The 16,612-nt window shown below is 38.6% G+C and overlaps 1 non-coding gene across 1 annotated transcript; it reads left to right on the plus strand.

Annotated features, from left to right (window-relative positions):
• Positions 1-10,929: 10,929 nt before the first annotated feature.
• Positions 10,930-11,036, plus strand: LOC139030482 (U6 spliceosomal RNA). Its single transcript, XR_011482847.1, has one exon. It is a non-coding gene; the product is annotated as a U6 spliceosomal RNA (small nuclear RNA).
• Positions 11,037-16,612: the final 5,576 nt, after the last annotated feature.

Below are 16,612 nucleotides of genomic sequence, written 5' to 3' on the forward strand. Positions count from 1 at the left end.
TATCCATTAATCTGTCGACGGACATCTCCGTTGCCTCCTCGTCCTGGCTGTTGTAAACAATGCTGCTGGGACCACTGGGGTACATGTAGCTTTTTGAATTGTGGTTTTCTCAGGCATACACAGTGTTCTTGGGGAGCACCAAGGGGGCCCATGTGGCTCAGAGTACAAAGAAAAGTGGTAGGAAAGAAGCTGAGCTCAGGGAGCTAAGTTGCCAACAACTGACCCACCCCTAATGCCTATGAGTAGAAAGGGTGCTACAGAAGAATATGTGCAATTTCCTAACTAGGAACACAGAGAACCAAAACCAGAACTTCAAGGGCAGTGGAAGAAGAGAATGACTTCCTCTGTGCTCCCCTCATATTATAAACATTTTTCTTTTCACAGCAAACTTTTTTTTCTTAAGCAAGGGCCAAAGGCCACATGGTAAATGGTAAATAGTTTCGGCTTTGTGGGCTATAAAGTCTCTGTTACAACTATCCAACAATGCTTTTAAAGAATAAAGTTAGCCAAAGATGATACATAAATGAATGAAGGTGACTATGCTCTAATAAACTATATTTACAAAAACAGAGAGAGGGTCAGACTTGGCTTGAAGGCCACTTCTAGAGTCTCTAAAGAATTTCACATCTGTCCAGCTCACATCTACATCAAAAATATGATCATTCTAACATAATGTCTCTTTAAGAATACTAGGATACTTTTATTGTCCAGTGCTAACTGGAAAAAAAATACTTTATGAAAGATTTCTGTTCCAAATATTTAATAGCTAATTTGCACATCCTCAACTGATAAATGGTATCAAGAAGGCCCCCCACACTGTGCTTTCATTATCTCACTTTGCCCATCATTCATACAGATTGCTTCTGGGTCATTTCATCCTTCATTTCAAAATAACTCTTGATACTAGGCAATCAGCCATTAATGCAGCACATATATCTTCCTGAAGTCTAGATGAAGAACTTAATGAATTTACAGGACACAAAATAATCACCAGTATAATACAGTTTCCCTAAATATGTTAGTCAGTTCAATTCAATCACTCAGTCGTGTCCAACTCTTTGCAACCCCATGAATTGCAGCACGCCAGGCCTCCCTGTCCATCACCAGCTCCCAGAGTTTACTCAAACTCATGCCCATTGAGTAGGTGATGCCATCCAGCCATCTCATCCTCTGTCGTCCCCTTCTCCTCCTGCACCCAATCCCTCCCAACATCAGGGTTTTTTCCAGTAAGTCAACTCTTCACATGAGGTGGCCAAAGTACTGGAGTTTCAGCTTCATCATCTGTCCTTCCAATGAACACCCAGGACTGATCTCCTTTAGGATGGGCTTGTTGGATCTCCTTGCAGTGCAAGGGACTCTCAAGAGTCTTCTCCAACACCACAGTTCAAAAGCATCAATTCTTCAGCACTCAGCTTTCTTCACAGTCCAACTCTCACATCCATACATGACCACTGGAAAAACCATAGCCTTGACCAGATGAACCTTTGTTGGCAAAGTAATGTCTCTGCTTTTTAATATGCTATCTAGGTTGGTCATAACTTTCCTTCCAAGGAGTAAGCGTCTTTTAATTTCATGGCTGCAATCACCATCTGCAGTGATTTTGAAGTCCCCCAAAATAAAGTCTGACTCTGTTTCCACTGTCTCCCCATCTATTTTCCATGAGGTGATGGGACCAGATGCCATAATCTTAGTTTTCTGAATTTTAAGCTTTAAGCCAACTTTTTCACTCTCCTCTTTCACTTTCAAGAGGCTTTTTAGTTCCTCTTCACTCTCTGCCATAAGGGTGGTGTCATCTGCATATCTGAGGTTATTGATATTTCTCCCAGAAATCTTGATTTCAGCTTGTGCTTCTTCCAGCCCAGCATTTCTCATGATGTACTCTGCATATAAGTTAAATAAGCAGGGTGACAATATGCAGCCTTGACGCACTCCTTTTCCTATTTTGAACCAATCTGTTGTTCCATGTCCAGTTCTAACTGTTGCTTCCTGACCTGCATACAGGTTTCTCAAGAGGCAGGTCAGAAGCCCTGGTATTCCCATCTCTTTCAGAATTTTCCACAGTTTATTGTGATCCACACAGTCGAAGGCTTTGGCATAGTCAATAAAGCAGAAATAGATGTTTTTCTGGAACTCTCTTGCTTCTTCGATGATCCAGCGGATATTGGCAATTTGACCTCTGGTTCCTCTGCCTTTTCTAAAACCAGTTTGAACATCTGGAAGTTCTTGGTTCACGTATTGCTGAAGCCTGGCTTGGAGAATTTTGAGCATTACTTTACTAACGTGTGAGATGAGTGCAATTGTGCAGTAGTTTGAACATTCTTTCGGATTGCCTTTCTTAGGGATTGGAATGAAAGCTGATCTTTTCCAGTATTACCAGCAACTTAATGGTAGGATATCTCCATATATGCTACATATTGGGGGATATTCTACTAGATTCTATGGTAGAATGAAAAAAGAACTAGAAAATTCATCATTATCATGTTATCATATCCCATTACACTCCAAACCTGATTTAAAAGCAGCCAGGAATCAACACTTGGTAAGCAATTGTATGTCACATACTGTCTTATCCTGACTTGCGATATTTTATAATTCCCATTACACAGATGCTAACATCAAAGCTAACTGAGATTACATTAAATATTACACAGACGTGGTATCAGGATTGAAATTCACATTTGTTAGACTTCAGTTCATTACACCCCCATGTACATAGAAAATGAAGAAACTCTGCATGACAAACTTGGATGAATTTATTTCTGCTGAAATGAAGCTGACTCAGGTTTTGAAAGAAAACTAAGAGACCAAAATGACTTGTCACAAATCTACTCTGACTAGGGAACCCTATTCTGATACGGGTATAATTATTCAAAGCATTTTGGATTTGTTTTCTTTTGTATACAAACAAAATGGTAAATTAGATACATAAGAAAAGCCACTTTTACTCTTTCACAAGCTTAATTTCCCCTGTTTAAATGTGATACAAATAAATTTAAAGGAATATAATTCAACCTGAACATACAATTTTTCCCCAATATTTCTCTCTAAATTACTTATAGCCATTTCCACATACATAATCCACAATGAGAGGACAAAAATTCATCAACATTCAATATATTCCAAAGAAAAAGCCACAGGCATGGTAAGTACAAGAGCTCAGAAAACGACCCAAACAATCAAAGTATCAATGAAATAACTTAGCATTCTAGGATGACTAATCTAAGGGAAGATATTTATTTAGAGGTAAAAGTTCTGGTATATCTTGCTTTTTTAAAGTATGCTTTCTGCATCAATGTTAGAAGCATAGCAAGTAAGTTAGAAGTTAACATTTAGAAAATACGTTTAAAAAAAAAAGAAAATATGTTTACACTGTGCCAAATAATAATGCTTTCTAGTGATTTCATGACTTTGATAGAAAGTTAAATTCATTTAAAAAATGCTATCTCCAAAATCTGATGAGGGAACATTTCATGAAAAGATGGGCACAATAAAGAACAGAAACAGTATGGACATAACAGAAGCAGAAGATACTAAAAAAGGGTGGCAAGAATACACAGAACCATACAAAAAAGATCTTAATGACCCAGACAACCATGATGGTGTAGAGCCAGACATCCTGGAGTGTGAAGTCAAGTGGGCCTTAGGAAGCATCACTACGAACAAAGCTAGTGGAGGTGATGGAATTCCAGCTGAGTTATTTCGAATCATAAGAGATGGTGCTGTGAAAGTGCTGCACTCAATATGCCAGCACATTTGAAAAACTCAACAGCGGCCACAGAACTGGAAAAGGTCTGTTTTCATTCCAATCCTCAAGAAAGGCAATGCCAAAGATTGTTCAAACTACCGCACAATTGCACTCATCTCACATGCTAGCAAAGTAATGTCCAAATTCTCCAAGCGAGGCTTCAACAGTACATGAACCGACAGCTTCCAGATGTTCAAGCTGGGCTTAGGAAAGACAGAGGAACCAGACATAAAAATTTCCAATATCTGTTGGACCATAGAAAAAGCAAGAGAATTCCAGAAGAACATCTATTTTTGCTTCTTTGACTACGCTAAAGCCTTTGACTGTGTGAATCACAACAAACTGGGGGAAATTCTTCAAGAGATGGGAATACCAGAACACCTTACCTGCCTCCTGAGAAATTTGTACGCAGGTCAAGAAGCAATGGTTAGAATGAGACATGGAACAACAGACTGGTTCCAAATTTGGAAAGGAGTATGTCAAGGCTGTATATTGTCACCCTGCTTATTTAACTTATATGGAGAGTACATCATGAGAAATGCCAGATGGATAAAGCACAAGCTGGAATTGAGATTGCAGAGAGAAATATCAATAACTCCAGATATGCAGATGACACCACCTTTATGGAAGAAAGTAAAGAGGAACTAAAGAGCCTCTTGATGAAAGTGAAAGAGGAGAGTGAAAAAGCTGGTTTAAAACTCAACATTCAAAATCTAAGATCATGGAATCTGGTCCCATCACTTCATGACAAATAGATGGGGAAACAATGGAAACAATGACAGATTTTATTTTCTTGGGCTCCAAAATCACTGCAGATGGTCACTGCAGCCAGGAAATTAAAAGACACTTGCTCCTTGGAGGAAAAGCTATGGCCAACCTAGACAGCATATTAAAAAACAGAGACATTACTTTGCCAACAAAGATCCGTCTAGTCAAAGCTATGGTTTTACCAGTAGTCATGTATGGATGAGAGAGCTGGACCATAAAGAAAGCTGAGCACCAAAGAATTGATGCTTTTGAACTGTGGTGTTGGAAAGGACTCTTGAGAGTCTCTCGAACTGCTTGGAGATCAAACCAGTCCATCCTAAAGGAAATCAGTCCTGAATATTCATTGGAAGGACTGATGCTAAAGCTGAAACTCCAATTCTTTGGCCATCTGATTCGAAGAACTGACTCATTCCCTGATGCAGGGAAAGATTGAAAGCAGGAGAAGGGGATGACAGAGGATGAGATGGTTGGATAGCATCACCGACACGATGGACATGAGTTTGAGCAAGGTCCAAGAGTTGATGAAAGACAGGGAAGCCTGGCATGCTGCAGTCCTAAGGGTCACAAAGAGTCGGACACAACTGAGTGACTTCACAATTATAAAGATGATGGGGTGAAGGTGGAGAAAAAGAGAAAGGAAGAGAACCAAGAGTTAATCTTCAGTATAACAGATACTATCCTGAATTTTGCCTCTGAAACATGTGCTTTTACACATTTACCTTAGTAATTTTTTATTGATTCTGTATTGAAGTTATATTATTTCCAATATGTTGATTAAGGGATATATTAAAAGTAATTTTGTCCATTTTTTTTTACTTGTTGGTTACCAGAAATTTTCAAAAGTCACTCACAACTGATCATAGATTTTTTTCCTACTAGTCCACAGATAACCTCACCATTATTCTCACCATCCCAACTTACACCATTACCAGCTTGAAGCTGGCACTAAAACAAAGCTCGTTTCCTATTGCAGGAGATGGTACATGGTTATCACTGACTCTAGAGAAGAAATAGAGAAGAAATCCCCAGGTAATTCGGTTTATTGGTTTGTACTCCCTCTGCCACCTCATATGAATCAATTCAGAGAGATACTGCAATACATCCTATTCTTAGAGGAAGGGCAGGGCCCAACACCAATGCTGATTGAGTAGTTATGACATTTAGAAAGTAGAAACACTCTTTTGAACTAAACATCATTTCTTTTGCATGTGAGAGGAAAATGAGGTACACAGAAGTTAAGGAATTTGTCTTAAGTCCCAGAACTGGTGACTGCTCAACTAAATACTCTAAGTGGTTCCAATTTGCAAGTAAGAAAGCTATTGTCCTGAATTTTATTGTTGTGTTTACATTTTCTCTTGATTTGTTTCATATTTACAATGTGTACTATAATAGCAGCTGTAAATAGTGATAATGTTTTCAAATGTTATGACTCCAATTTCTGTCTTTTTTTTTAATTGCACTGGCTGGTGTCTCTGAAGAGACTGGGCAATACTAGTTATGGAAATTTTTGCTTCTTTCAAGTGTCTATGGGAAAAACAATTCTCACTCCCCCAACAAGATTCATGTTAACTTTGGGGTTGAACCAAATACATTTTTATTAGGTTAAGAATACTTTATTTAGAGTTTTAAGCATGTACATTGACTTCCTTAACAGTTTCATTGGGATACAATTCATATACCATTCAATTTAGTGGCTTTTAGTATATTCACAGAACTGTACACCATTACTACAATCTAATTTTAGAATCTAACATTAATCACCCCCAAAAAGAACCTCCAGACACATTAATTATAACTCTCCATCCCAGGCTATTCCCTCATCCTAGGCAATTACTGTAATCTTTTTTCATTTCTATAGATTTGCCTGTTCTGGATATTTCCTATAAACAGAATCATGCAATACATGGTCTTTCGTAAATGACTTAGTTTTAATTTTTCCATTGCTGTTTCAAAACACTTGGAGACTTATTATAAGATTAATCTTAGGTCTCTTACTATGATGAAATATACTGATACAGTTTTTTTCATTAGAACCATCCTCACATTCTAGGAACAACCTCTTTGTATTAACTACTAGTTTCTCTTTGTTAGTAATATGTTTAGAATTTTTATGCCAATATTGAGTTGTATATTGTCTTTTGTGCTAGTCTTGTTGGACTTTTGTAACAATATTGTGCCTAGTATTTCATAGGAGGATTTAAAAGCATTTCTTTGTCATTTGGCTCTGGAGCAATTTAAATAGCATTAGATTTTTTCCACTGTGTACCTGTCTAGACAGAGTCCTTTTTAGAGCATCAACTCTTTGACAAATTATTCCTCCTATGTTAATTATCCTTTTGAATTTTCTCCCTTTTGGGGAATCTTTTTTTGGTAAATTTAATCTTCCTAGTAAACTATCCATTTCAAGATTTTTCAAATGTATTTCCAGTTTAGAAAATTAGCCTTCTATGATTCATTTAATCTGCCATTGAGAGTATTTTCTCTCTCATTTCTTATTTAGTATATTTGTCCTTTCTCCCTTTTTTCTTGCCTGGTTAACTGACATTTATTTCATATCATTTCTTGTTAAAAACTCAGCTTCTCAATATATATACAGATTTGCCATTTTTTAATTGTTTACTGGTTTCTACTTTACTTTATTAATTTTGTATTTCTATTTTCTTTTCTGTCTTTTTCTAACTCCTTTAGTTACCTTTTTAATTCATTTATTATTGTGCCTTCTTATGCATTAATGTAAGTACATAATGATTTATCCTCTGACCTTGCTTTCACTCATAAACTTTTGTGCTATTATGTAGTGTTTTCATTAGCAATATACTTTGCTAATTCATATTTATTAATTATTTAAGAGAAAATATCTAAATTTCTATACACTGGGACTTCAATTATCTAATGTTACTGTTTTATTTTAGTGGATCTATACCACACAATTTTGTCTATGCTATTTTATTTTATTATAATTATTGAAACTTCCTGTTTGGTATATGATATGGTCATTTCTTGTGACTATCCCATTGGCAGTTGAAAAGAAGACATATTATCTTTTTTAAGGTACAAATTTTAATATATTTCAAACAAACCTAACAAGTATACCTTGTCCTTATAGTTTTCATATCCTCAGTTATTTTTGCCTACTTTATTTTTTGTCCCCTTGATTTTGTTATGAACTGAAAAAAGGTGAGTTAAAGTCCTTTATGACTACTGTGTTTCTATTTCTCCTTATTATTTCCCTAACATTTCCTTTGTGAATGCTGAGTCTATATTATTTAGTGTCTACTATTCATAACTGGCTTCCCACGTCACTCCGTGGTAAAGAATCCACCTGCCAATACAAGAGATGCAAGTTTCATCCCTGGGTTGGGAAGATCCCCTGGGGAAGGAAATGGCAACCCACCCCAGGATTCTTGCCTGGAGAACTCCATGGACAGAAGAGCCTGGTGGGCTACAGTCCATGGGCTCACAAAAGAGTTGGACACAACTTAGTCACTAAACAACAACAACAATTCATAACTATTACTGTTTACTAGAAATTGTGTCCACTAGTAGTACTGGTACCTTTTTTAGTGTATTTATTTTGTCTTAAGTTATATTTCAATAAACCAAATTCTCACTGTTAGCCCTTCTACCAAAATTTTCTCATCACTTAGAAAACTAAAGTTCATCTGCTTCTAATCTCTTCTACAAAAATTCATAAGAACAATATTCCCTGAGTACAGTTAGAAGCAGCAAAGGATGGACACAGGGGTATCAGTGAGTTCCAGTCTGTCTTGCTTTTCCAGTTCAGGTCTAGCTTTTCCTGAGTACCGGCCATGCAGACTAATAGCAAGCCCAGGCCAAAAATACAGAAGCAGAAGCAATGAGGGACCAATAACTCTCCACTGACTTTGACACTAACCCTCTGCATGGCCCCACTTCAGGAGCTGAATGTGGTTGCTTACACATCCACCACCACATACATCCAGTATCAAAATATGTAGATTCTGTCATTGAGTTTGCTGACTTTTTTTCTCTCTTCATTTCCATGACCACTACCTTGCCTTGTTATAGTTCATCAAAAATATTACAACTTCCCTACCTCTGGTCTAACTTCTCTTTCTAAAACAAATTTTACACAACTGTTAACAGAGCTCTTTACTGAATATGAATCTGATAACACCCAAACTTTTCCTCAAAACCCTTCAGTCAGATTCCAAGGGCCAATGGAGAAAATAAATGCATCTTTGTATGACATAAGATTCCCACCGTGACTTGTCTCCCCAGCCATGTATCCAATATGTCCTCTCATGTCACTAAAACACACACTGCTCATTTCACCTGGCCTTTTACCTGCCTAAAATATCATCTCTCTGCCTGGATGTCCTTCTGCATTTTCTCCCTTTGCTTACAAATTTCTAGTCTTCCATAAAGCATCTTTTGAAATATTACCTTCTCCATAAAACCCCAACTATGGTGCTGGAGAAGACTTTTGAGAGTCCCATGGAAAACAAGGATATCAAATCAGTCAATCCTAAAGGAAATCAACCTTGAATTCTCATTGGAAGGACTGGTGCTGATGCTGAAGCTCCGATACTTTGGCCACCTGATGTGAAGAGCAGACTCATTGGAGAAGACTCTGGGGCTGGGAAAGACTGAAAGCAGGAGAAGAAAGGGATGACAGTGGATGTGATGGTTGGATGGCATCACCAACTCGATGGACATGAATCAGAGCACTCTGTGAGATAGTGAAGGACAGGGAAGTCTGGCGTGCTTCAGTCTGTGGGGTTGCAGAGTTGGATATAACTTAGGGACTGAACAACAGCAAATAAATCCCAACACAGATCAGATCTAGAAGCTGCTTTTCCTGTGTCCCACTACAATTGCATCCCAAGTTCCCATTAAAACTGCATGTCTGCATCTACATTAGACTGGGATAGACAATGTATTTCATTGTTTGATTCAAGATTTAAAAGAAAATGAAGTATAAGCCTGCAACTTCCCTCCCTGAATTAGAGACAGAAAACCAAGAATCCAGGAGATTTTACAAAGCAGTGGTCTTTGAGGTGAATTTCTGTACCAAAAATAAAGATGAACTTTTAAAAAATAAAGTAAAATTCAAAAGGGGGAAAACTCATAGCTGAGAGCTAAATGATAACTATTTTTTAACTGTATTGCTGTTTACTACCCTAGCTTGTCAAAGTCCCAGAGACTCTAGAGGTAGTAAACAGGTGTTGCTGTCCTCCCATCTTTTCAAAGAGCACCAACCCTGTCCTCACCTCATGCAACTGGGTTCTGCATACCAAACCACATAGGTGGAGCATAGTGCCCACCCCACGTGAGCCAATCTACCATTTTATGGAAATATGCTCTTTGCATGAAACTTTGTACAAAAAAATAGGATTGAGGTCCAATGACTAAGAAAAAGCTTTGAAGTTCAAGGGATTAAGAATTAATCTTGGTAGCTGCTAGGGGTCATTTGTAAATAGATCTTTGCAACTTGGAAATCATTTTCTGAAATCAGCAGCTGTGTAGCAAATTTGGATTCACCTGGTCCTTGTAACACACTCCCTCTGATATGCTTCCACTGACTTCAAGTCTTTCCCTACAACAAGCACACTCAGAGTTCCTAAATGTTTCACTCCAACCCCAGGTGGAGATTTCCATGTAAAGCAAATATAATGTGATCATAGAAAGAAATCCATCATAGAAATTTGCCAACTTGAATTGTTAGAGCAAAAGAGTTTTAGAAAATCAATATAAAAAAGAGAAAACCCAGTAGGACCCAAATATACATTCTGAACACAGGAATGGAAGTGAGGGGTACCTCCAGGGAAATGGCGTGAGTTCCCATCCATTCTTTTCAACGACTCAATAGAAGTAAATTGGTCATTTTTTTAAATGCAAGTAAATAGACTCATAACTAAACTCAGCGCTGAAGAATTGATGCTTTCAAACTGTGGTACTGGAAAATATTCCTGAGAGTCCCTTGGACAGCCAGGATAACAAACCAGTCAATCCTAAAGGACATCAACCCTGAATATTCATTGGAAGGGCTGGAGCTGAAGCTGAAGATCCAATACTTTGGCCAACTGATGTGAAGAGCCAACTCATTGGAAAAGGCCCTGATGCTGGGAAAGACTGAAGGCAGGAGCAGAAGGAGACAACAGAGGATGAGACGGTTCGATGGCATTACCAATTCAGTGGACATGAGTTTGAGCAAACTCCGGGAAATAGTGAAGGACAGGGAAACTGGTGGTCTGCAGTCCATGGGGTCTCAAAGAGTTGGACACAACTGAGAAACTGAATAACAACAGAACACTGATGACAGCATGCTCTATGAGCCCACAGAAACTGACATCAGAAATAGTTTGCAAGTGGGAGATGGGACCAAAATGATGCTAGGCTCCTATCTGCTCACGAACACATCAAAACTGCAACTAGTGCTTGCTTCGGCAGCACATATAGTAAAATTGGAATGATACAGAGAAGATTAGCATGGCCCCTGCACAAGGATGACATGAAAATTCCTGAAGCATTCCATATTTTTAGACAGCCTCTTCAATAAATGATTCTGGGGAAACTGGACAGCTACATGTAAGAGAATGAAACTAGAACATGTCCTAACACCATACACAAAGATAAATTCAAAATGGATTAAAGACCTAAATGTAAGACCAGAAACTAGAAAACTCTTTGAGGAAAACAAAGGCAGAACACTTGATGACACAAATCAAAGCAAGATCCTCTATGACCCACCTCCTAGAGTAACAGAAATAAAAGCAAAAGTAAACAAGTGGGACCTTATTAAACTTAAAAGCTTTTGCGCAGCAAAGGAAACCATAAGCAAGGTAAAAAGACAACCCTCAGAATAGGAGAATATAATAGCAAATGAAACAACTGAAAAAGGATTAATTTCCAAAATATACAAGTAGCTCATACAACTCAGTACCAGAAAAACAACCAATCAAAAAGTGGGGGAAAGACCTAAACAGATATTTCTCCAAAGAAGACATACAGATGGCTAACAAACACATGAAAAGATGCTCAACATCGCTCATTACTATACAAATGTAAATCAAAACTACAATGAGATATCACCTCACACCAGTCAGAATGGCCATCATCAAAAAGCCTACAAACAATGAATGCTGGAGAGGGTGTGGAGAAAAGGGAATGCTCTTACACTGTTGGTGGGGATGTAAATTGATATAACCACTGTGGAAGACAGTATAGAGATTCCTTTAAAAACTAGTAATAAAATCACCATATGGCCCAACAATCCCACTCCTAGGCACATACCTTGAGAAAACCAAAATTGAAAAAGAGACGTGTATCCCATTGTTCATTGCAGCACTAATGCAGAACTATCCCATTGTTCATTTACAACAGCTAAAACACGGAAGCAACCTAGATGTCCATCGACAGATGAATGGATAAAGAAATTGTGATACCGTGTTCATGGATTGGAAGAATCAATATTGTCAAAATGACTATACTACCCAAAGCAATCTATAGATTCAATGCAATCCCTATCAAACTACCAATGGTATTTTTCACAGAACTAGAACAAATAATTTCACAATCTGTATGGAAATACAAAAAACCTTGAATAGCCAAAGTAATCTTGAGAAAGAAGAATAGAACTGGAGGAATCAATCTGCCTGACTTCAGTCTCTACTACAAAGCCACAGTCATCAAGACAGTATGGTACTGGCACAAAGACAGAAATATAGATCAATGGAACAGAATAGAAAGCCCAGAGATAAATCCACGAACCTATGGACACCTTATCTTCGACAAAGGAGGCAAGGATATACAATGGAAAAAAGACAACCTCTTTAACAAGTGGTGCTGGGAAAACTGGTCAACCACCTGTAAAAGAATGAAACTAGAACACTCTCTAACACCATACACAAAAATAAACTCAAAATGGATTAAAGATCTAAATGTAAGACCAGAAACTATAAAACTTCTAGAGGAGAACATAGGCAAAACACTCTGACATAAATCACAGCAGGATCCTCTATGACCCACCTCCCAGAATATTGGAAATAAAAGCAAAAATAAACAAATGGGACCTAATGAAACTTAAAAGCTTTTGCACAACAAAGCAAACTATAAGTAAGGTGAAAAGACAGCCCTCAGATTGGGAGAAAATAATAGCAAATGAAGCAACAGACAAAGGATTAATCTCAAAAATATACAAGCAACTCCTGCAGCTCAATTCCAGAAAAATAAATGACCCAATCAAAAAATGGGCCAAAGAATTAAACAGACATTTCTCCAAAGAAGACATACAGATGGCTAACAAACACATGAAAAGATGCTCAACATCACTCATTATCAGAGAAATGCAAATCAAAACCACAGTGAGGTACCATTACACGCCAGTCAGGATGGCTGCTATCGAAAAGTCTACAAGCAATAAATGCTGGAGAGGGTGTGGAGAAAAGGGAACCCTCTTACACTGTTGGTGGGAATGCAAACTAGCACTGCCACTATGGAGAACAGTGTGGAGATTTCTTAAAAAACTGGAAATAGAACTGCCATATGACCCAGCAATCCTACTCCTGGGCATACACACTGAGGAAACCAGATCTGAAAGAGACACGTGCACCCCAATGTTCATCACAGCACTGTTTATAATAGCCAGGACATGGAAGCAACCTAGATGCCCATCAGCAGATGAATAAGGAAGCTGAAGTACATATACACCATGGAATATTACTCAGCCATTAAAAAGAATTCATTTGAATCAGTTCTAATGAGATGAATGAAACTGGAGCCCATTATGCAGAATGAAGCAAGCCAGAAAGATAAAGACCAATACAGTATACTAACGCATATATACGGAATTTAGAAAGATGGTAACGATAACCCTATATGCAAAACAGAAAAAGAGACACAGATTTACAGAACAGACTTTTGGACTCTGTGGGAGAAGGCGAGGGTGGGATGTTTCGAGAGAACAGCATTGAAACATGTATACCATCAAGGGTGAAACAGATCACCAGCCCAGGTTGGATGCATGAGACAAGTGCTCAGGGCTGATGCACTGGGAAGACCCAGAGGGATCGGGTGGAGAGGGAGGTGGGAGGGGGGATCGGGATGGGGAATACATGTAAATCCATGGCTGATTCATGTCAACGTATGACAAAAACCACTACAATATTGTAAAGTAATTACCCTCCAACTAATAAAAATAAATGGAAAAAAAAAGAAAAAGAAAAAAGAAGTTGTGGTTCACATACATAATGGAATATTACTCAGCCATAAAAAGGAACACATTTGAGTCTATTGTAATGAGGTGGATGAACCTACTAGAGCCTATTATAGAGAGTGAAGTAAGTCAGAAAGAGAAAGATAAATGTCATATTCTAATGCATATATACAGAATCTAGAAAAATGGTACTGAAGAATTTATTTGCAGGGCAGCAATGGAGAAACAGACATAGAGAATAGATTTATGGATATGGGGAGAGGAGAAGAGAGGGTGAGATATATGGAGAGAGTAACATGGAAACTTACATTACCATATGTAAAATAGATAGCCATCGGGAATTTGCTGTGTGGTTCAAACAGGAAACATAAACAGGGGCTCTGTATCAACCTAGAGGGGTAGGATAGGGTGGGAGATGGGAAGGAGGTTCAAAAAGGAGGGGATATATGTACACCCATGGCTGATTCATGTTGAAGTTTGACAGAAAACAAGAAAATTCTGTAAAGCAATTATCTTTCAATTAAAAAATAAATTAATTTAAAAAAAACTACACATAGAATGTCTCTCGCTCAACTCAACTTGGGGACTAGCAGGACAACTAAGGCTATAAAGGAAGATCCACACACTGAGTTTGGTAGGAAGGGAGGAGAAGTGATGTGGTCGGGACCCAAACTCCACACCCCACACCCATACCGCGACACAGAAGAGGAGGGAAATAGTACAGGCTCAGGGTTCTCCCCCTGCAGAGTGAGGGGTTCAAGCCACATGTTAGACATTACATCAGTGGAAAGACAAGCCCCTTTAGCAGGTCTGAAAATCAGTGGGACTTACCAGAGGACTGTAAGAAACCAAGACTCTGCCCTTAAACAGCACACACACATTCGTTTTTACACCCAGTCACAGAGACAGCAGACTGAAGACTGCCTGGAGTTCCTGTTGACTTGCCAGGAACACCCTAGGGCAACCCCCAGCCTGTCCCAGACTCCCACTCCAGCCCCTCTTGCTCTAGCGCTGCTCCTCACTAAGGCAGAGGCAGCTGTAGTGTGACACCAACCCCGCCATCCCTGATGCAGCCTCTAACTAAATGCACACACATCAGGGGAAAGTGAAACTATCGTGGAAGTGCAGCCCCAAACCCTTAAGCCCTAGTCACACCCCAAACCATGGCTTCCCTGCTGGCTCAGCTGGTAAAGAATCCGCCTGCAATGTGGGAGGCCTGGGTTTGATCCCTGGGTTGGGAAGATCCCCTGGAAAAGGAAAAGGCTACCCACTCCAGTATTCAGGCCTGGAGAATTCCATGGACACAACTGAGCGACTTTCACTTTCACACCCCAAACCAAGGCTGAGAATGCCATCACACAACCAACTAGCTGAGGTCTCCTACTCAAGCCATCCAGTCCCAACCCTGGCCCCCATAGACAGTGACAACCATTGAGCATAGGAGAAGCCCCTATTTACACCAGGCTCTAGCTAGCCCCACCAACTCCAGCTCTACTTTCCACCGATGCAATGATGACCAGCACACACCAGAGGAAAACATGGCTCATGCTTACCTTTGATGCAACTCCAAAGGCATAGGATACAGGCAAAGTTGACAAGGACACACCTTCAAGCCAGGACAGGCAACTGTTTCACCTAACTTCATAGAAAGAGAGAGAAAGTTAAACAAAATGAGAAGACAAAAGACTATGCTTCAAACAAAGAACAAGAAAAAATAATCTTGAGAAAAGCCTTAATGAAACCGAAGTAAATAATTTACCAGATAAAGAGTTCAAAGCAATAGTAATAAAAAAGCTAACAGAACTAGGGGAAAGAAACAAGTTAATATCTCTGATGAATATAATGCAAACATTCTCTGCACAATATTGGCAAACCAAATTCAACTCTATGTAGAAAGGATCATACACTGTGATCAAGTGGGATTTATTCAAGAGATGCAAGGATGGTTCAAAATCTGCAAACCAAACAATGTGATAAAAGAAGGAAAAAAAGACAATCATCTCAATAGACACAAAAAAAGGCATTTGACAAATTTCAACATCCATTAGTGATAAAAACTCTCATTAAAGTTGATGTATAGGAAAATAGAGATAGCGTACAGCGGCAGAAATACTAACTTAAAGATTGGATTCCAAATTTAAACTTAATCTCACTGAGCTGAAACATAATTAGAATACAAGCTATGTCATAACAACAACTCTATCGATTAAAGCAATTCATGAATTTTACTATTGAACATTTCCATGTATGCCTTCTTTTTATTATATATTTGACATACTCTCTTCTCTTCTCTCAAAATAAATGACATCATTTTAAATAATCTTGAGATTACAGCTACTGAGATCTTTTAATTTTCTGTTTGTGTTTTTCTGTTTAAATCACCTCCTCCCTGCATCATTGGTGAGGGAAGTTACTTACCCTAGGGTTACACAGATGGCCATAAGACATTCAACTCTAGACAGATGATATGAGCAACAGTTATTTGTCACGTAAAGGCTTGATCCAGAGGAGGGGGACACTATACAGGGCCATAGGGCAGTTTTACTTAAGAACAGGGTAGAATGGACAACCTGGGCTGTGGAAGGCAGATTTTGTAATATGGAGAGGAAGGGGAACCCCAAGTTTCCCACAAAATGATGTAATTGATTTGTTTGAATAATTTGTGGGCTGACAGGGAAATCAAACCCCCTACTCAGAGATAAGCAGGAACTGCACTTGGTTTCTTTGATATGGAGGGTTGTTTGGCTGGAAATTTTTATCTGCAGAAGCAAAGTAGGGAGGGGTACTTGGATTGGACAATGCAAGTCTCTTCCAACTTCCCCCAGATGTCAAGGCAACACATAATACTAATTTTAAGTCTGATACCACACTTAAATATATAGTTGTAAGTAAAGAACACAAAT

Source organism: Odocoileus virginianus, chromosome 22 (assembly GCF_023699985.2).
Source record: "Odocoileus virginianus isolate 20LAN1187 ecotype Illinois chromosome 22, Ovbor_1.2, whole genome shotgun sequence".
NCBI lineage: Eukaryota > Metazoa > Chordata > Mammalia > Artiodactyla > Cervidae > Odocoileus > Odocoileus virginianus.